Here is a 6,000-nt window from a genome sequence, read left to right as displayed (position 1 = left end):
TGGATCTCTGCAAGATGATGGAGAAAGTACTGGTGGGAGGATGTATGTGACCAGCACGCCCCTGTGTCCAGTCAGCTCAGTGGAGAAGTATATGAAACGTCTCAATCCAGAGTGTCCTGATTTTTGGCAGCGCCCAAAGAGGGCATCTAAGGCAACTGATGCTGTCTGGTATGAGAATGCACCGTTGGGGGAAAAACACTCTTGGTGAAAAAATGAAATTGCTGTCAAAAGAGGCCGGTTTGCACATGACCTACAACAATCACTGTCTGCGGGCTACCACTATAACAACACTGGATCGGCAAGGATTTGAATCAAGACATATAATCGGTATCACTGGTCACAAACAGGAATCAAGCCTGAAACATTATTGCCAAGTTGGAAGTGAAAAAAGAAAACAGATGAGTGATGCTCTGAGCACACTAGCATCGACCAGCACTGTTACGCACTCACCTGGACTACAAGACCTAGTACAAGCTGTGCCGTCCAGCTATAAACCTATGTCGCCAGTGACACAGGTGGGACAGGTACTCTCCTCCAAGATCATCAATATTAAAGATTGTGTGGTCAATATTGTTGTTAAGGACTAATGTGTTTTCAAGACTTTAATCCAAGCATGGAGCTAAATGTTCTAGCTCCATATCAGTTCCAAAATAAGAAATAGACTTTAATCAATGTTCACAGTTAAAATAAGAGTACACTCAACAAAAATATCAAATCAAATCAATTTTATTTATATAGCGCCAAATCACAACAAACAGTTGCCCCAAGGCGCTTTATATTGTAAGGCAAAGCCATACAATAATTACGGAAAAACCCCAACGGTCAAAACGACCCCCTGTGAGCAAGCACTTGGCGACAGTGGGAAGGAAAAACTCCCTTTTAACAGGAAGAAACCTCCAGCAGAACCAGGCTCAGGGAGGGGCAGTCTTCTGCTGGGACTGGTTGGGGCTGAGGGAGAGAACCAGGAAAAAGACATGCTGTGGAGGGGAGCAGAGATCAATCACTAATGATTAAATGCAGAGTGGTGCATACAGAGCAAAAGAGGAAAGAAACACTCAGTGCATCATGGGAACCCCCCAGCAGTCTAAGTTCTATAGCAGCATAACTAGGGGATGGTTCAGGGTCACCTGATCCAGCCCTAACTATAAGCTTTAGCAAAAAGGAAAGTTTTAAGCCTAATCTTAAAAGTAGAGAGGGTGTCTGTCTCCCTGATCTGAATTGGGAGCTGGTTCCACAGGAGAGGAGCCTGAAAGCTGAAGGCTCTGCCTCCCATTCTACTCTTACAAACCCTAGGAACTACAAGTAAGCCTGCAGTCTGAGAGCGAAGCGCTCTATTGGGGTGATATGATACTATGAGGTCCCTAAGATAAGATGGGACCTGATTATTCAAACCTTATAAGTAAGAAGAAGAATTTTAATTCTATTCTAGAATTAACAGGAAGCCAATGAAGAGAGGCCAATATGGGTGAGATATGCTCTCTCCTTCAAGTCCCTGTCAGTACTCTAGCAGCAGCATTTTGACTTAACTGAAGGCTTTTCAAGGAACTTTTAGGACAACCTGATAATAATGAATTACAATAGTCCAGCCTAGAGGGAATAAATGCATTAATTAGTTTTTCAGCATCACTCTGAGACAAGACCTTTCTAATTTTAGAGATATTGCGCAAATGCAAAAAAGCAGTCCTACATATTTGTTTAATATGCGCATTGAATGACATATCCTGATCAAAAATGACTCCAAGATTTCTCAGGGTATTACTAGAGGTCAGGGTAATGCCATCCAGTGTAAGGATCTGGTTAGACACCATGTTTCTAAGATTTGTGGGGCCAAGTACAATAACTTCAGTTTTATCTGAGTTTAAAAGCAGGAAATTAGAGGTCATCCATGTCTTTATGTCTGTAAGACAATCCTGCAGTTTAGCTAATTGGTGTGTGTCCTCTGGCTTCATGGATAGATAAAGCTGGGTATCATCTACGTAACAATGAAAATTTAAGCAATGCTGTCTAATAATACTGCCTAAGGGAAACATGTATAAAGTGAATAAAATTTGTCCTAGCACAGAACCTTGTGGAACTCCATAATTAACCTTAATTAACCTTAAAAATATAAACACAACACTTTTGGTTTTGCTCCCATTTTGTATGAGATGAACTCAAAGATCTAAAACTTTTTCCACATACACAATATCACCATTTCCCTCAAATATTGTCACAAAACCAGTCTAATCTGTGATAGTGAGCACTTCTCCTTTGCTGAGATAATCCATCCCACCTCACAGGTGTTGCCATATCAAGATGCTGATTAGCCACCATGATTAGTGCACAGGTGTGCCTTAGACTGCCCACAATAAAAGGCCACTCTGAAAGGTGCAGTTTTATTCAAACAGCACAATGCCACAGATGTCGCAAGATTTGAGGGGAGCATGCAATTGGCATGCTGACAGCAGGAATGTCAACCAGAGCTGTTGCTCGTGTATGAATGTTCATTTTCTCTACCATAAGCCGTCTCAAAGGCGTTTCAGAGAATTTGGCAGTTACATCCAACCAGCCTCACAACTGCAGACCACGTGTAACCACACCAGCCCAGGACCTCCACATCCAGCATGTTCACCTGCAGATCGTCTGAGACCAGCCACTCAGACAGCTGCTGAAACAATCGGTTTGCATAACCAAAGAATTTCTGCACAAACCTGTCAGAAACTGTCTCAGGGAAGTTCATCTGCATGCTCGTCGTCCTCATTGGGTCTCGACCGTGACGAGATCCTGAGGCCCATTGTTGTGCCAAGAAACATCACCTCATGTTGCAGCAGGATAATGCACGGCCCCATGTTGCAGGATCTGTACACAATTCTTGGAAGCTGAAAATGTCCCAGTTCTTGCATGGCCGGCATACTCACCGGACATGTCACCCATTGAGCATGTTTGGGGATGCTCTGGACCGGCGTATACGACAGCCTGTACCAGTTCCTGCCAATATCCAGCAACTTCGCACAGCCATTGAAGAGGAGTGACCAACATTCCACAGGCCACAATTGACAACCTGATCAACTCTATGCGAAGGAGATGTGTTGCACTGCATAAGGCAAATGGTGGTCACACCAGATACTGACTGGTATCCCCCCACCATAAAACAAAACTGCACCTTTCAGAGTGGCCTTTTATTGTGGACAGTCTAAGGCACACCTGTGCACTAATCATGGTGTCTAATCAGCATCTTGATATGGCACACCTGTGAGGTGGGATGGATTATCTCAGCAAAGGAGAAGTGCTCACTATCACAGATTGTATACTGGTTTGTGAACAATATTTGAGGGAAATGGTGATATTGCGTATGTGGAAAAGTTTTAGATCTTTGAGTTCATCTCATACAAAATGGGAGCAAAACCAAAAGTGTTGCGCTTATATTTTTGTTGAGTGTATATTGTTAAGTTTGAAGCAGCAGGACCTTCGTGGCCGGGACGACGGTGGGGATCGAACCCACGCGGCTCGACAAAAGACCATTCCTCTACCAGGTCAGCCAAAGGGGAACTCCCTGTTAGCCAAGCTAGCGGGAACGCTTTCAATTGGGACCCAGGGCTTTCATCCCGCTACACGTTATGATATAAATGTTTTCTAGTTTATGGTATAAATGTGTTCTGGCCTAATTAAATAAAACTACAAAAACTATGTTTTTTTTATTGAACCAATAATTTTTATTATAAAGGTTGCCCTATAAAAGCCCAGTCTGTAAATTTTAGTCTACTAGAGAATCAATGGGTAGAATAAACAAATGTTGACTGGTGATTTGGTGACAAAATGACTGTTGCCCTCATCAGCAGTCAATATTTGTATAGTGTATCTTGCTCACATCTGCCCCCCCACCCCCTCCCCTCCAAAGGTGCATATCTGTCTGAAAAATGGGAAACTCATTCTGCTGAATGCAGCGCTCAGTGTTGCCAGTGGAAATGTGAAGTTATCAGAGCCCCCAAATCCACCGGAGACCAATGGAGCAAGTGTTATTGTCCTGTGACAAATAACACAAGTATTTAAATCCATTACAAAGCAGTTTACTCAAGCCGTCATAATGTGACAACACCTTATATGACAACTGTGGCGGGGGGGGGGGGGGGTATAACATCAGTTTAAGCTATATTAAACCATAAAGTTATGAATAGTTCAGGGTTTGGTTGATTTATGCAAAGGCTTGTGTGCTGGGTCCAGGTGGCCAACCACTACCTGCCGTGTTGACCATATTTTTCCTTTCTGAACGTTTTATTACAAATATTGGAGGGAACATTGCATACTGTGTGGTTAATTGTACTGAGGTACCATACAAAAAGTCTGTGCCCTAGTATTTCCTTTGAGCAAAACTTCAACAAAAGGCTTCTTCTTTCCTATTAAGTCTACCAACTTTTCTTTTGTCTTTTGGCTACCAAGTTGACAATGTCATCCAGTGGTAACCCCAACTCAAAAAACCTGCTTCTTCTCATTTTTCCACTTATTTTATGGATTTGGCTTATGTTATTTAGCTCCTCCATCTAAGTTATGCTGGCCAAAAATATCTGCATAGTTATTTTTTCAACATGGGTATTGGGTCAAAACTACTTCCTGATTATCTCAGTCTGTATTCTTATAATTCCAAAATTCTGTTAGGATTTTTTTTGCTCTTTATTTTCAATGTTTTCTTTCCTCCACTTTCCACTCATGGGAAATCCATGCCTTTTTGTTTATTCTTTTTAAATTCCCATTACTCCATTGGCTGTTTGGTTGTCTGACTTGTTAATGTTTTCTCATTTGGTTTCTATATCTACATCATCTATCTGTTGCTTTATGGAAAAGTTGGTTCGTCATTCAAGGGACTACCTTATTGTAGTGTAGCAGATAACCAAAACAATCGTGCAAATGGTAATACAAGCGCCAAAGTTGACACAAATACTCCTTAGCCATTACTCTTTTGAAAAAAAATGACTGGCCACTTGAATTTTCAATAGGTGGCCAGGTAGGGGGTCAATTGAAGAATTACACAGGGGTCAAAATTAAAAATGCTCAAATCATTTTGAAAAATACACCACATTATTTGTCTGATCGTAAATATTCCAAAAAGGTATAGATTGGACTATCTATGACTGAATGATCAGGAGTTATGGGGTAAAAACAGCAAAAATGGTGACAAAGGTCAGCTTTGGTTTGTACAGGGGTCAAAAGTTAAAGTTCCTATGACATCTGACATATGTTATCCCGTAAAATAACTAAGCATGATACAAGGTCCAAACTATTCCTTTTTAAAACCCTGTTAACTCAACTAACAATTTGCATCATTTTTTTTTACCAAAATTGGAGCAACGTTAACTTTTGACCCCTGTAAACTGAAACTGACCTTTGTCACCATTTTTGCTGTATTTACCCCATAACTCCACAACATTCAGTCACAGATTGTCCAAACTATACCTTTTTGCAATCTTTACGATCAGACAAATAATATGGTGTAGTTTTCTATATGATTTGAGCATTTTAAATTTTGACCCCTGTGTAATTCTTCAATTAACCCCTACCTGGCCGCCTATTGAAAATTCAAGTGGCCAGTCGTTTTTTTCAAAAGAGTAATGTCTAAGGTGTATTTGTGTCAACTTTGGTGCTTGTATCACCATTTGCACGATTTTGCTCTAAATATTCTCTTAGCTGCTGCACTATTGTTGAATATTCAGTCTTTTGAATTTATTAATGTCATACTTGACCTGAGAATTTTATTTGTGCATTTGTCCTTTGACTAAGTTTAACATTAATCCTTAATCGGGTTCAGGATCAGGTTACTTTATTTGTACCGTAGGTAGATTTGACTTGCAGCAAACAGAAAAATAGCTGATAGTCACTTGCGACATCTGCTCCTTTCATTATTATCTCATCAGGGCTTACGGATTGGTATGTTGGACATGACCTGTTTTGGTTGTTGTTCTTTTATCCCCTGACAGCCTAATAATCATATACGTATGTTTTTATGAGGGAACAATGTACTGGTAATAA

This window comes from Thalassophryne amazonica, chromosome 13, assembly GCF_902500255.1.
Source record: "Thalassophryne amazonica chromosome 13, fThaAma1.1, whole genome shotgun sequence".
NCBI lineage: Eukaryota > Metazoa > Chordata > Actinopteri > Batrachoidiformes > Batrachoididae > Thalassophryne > Thalassophryne amazonica.
This window is presented reverse-complemented; position numbering follows the sequence as displayed.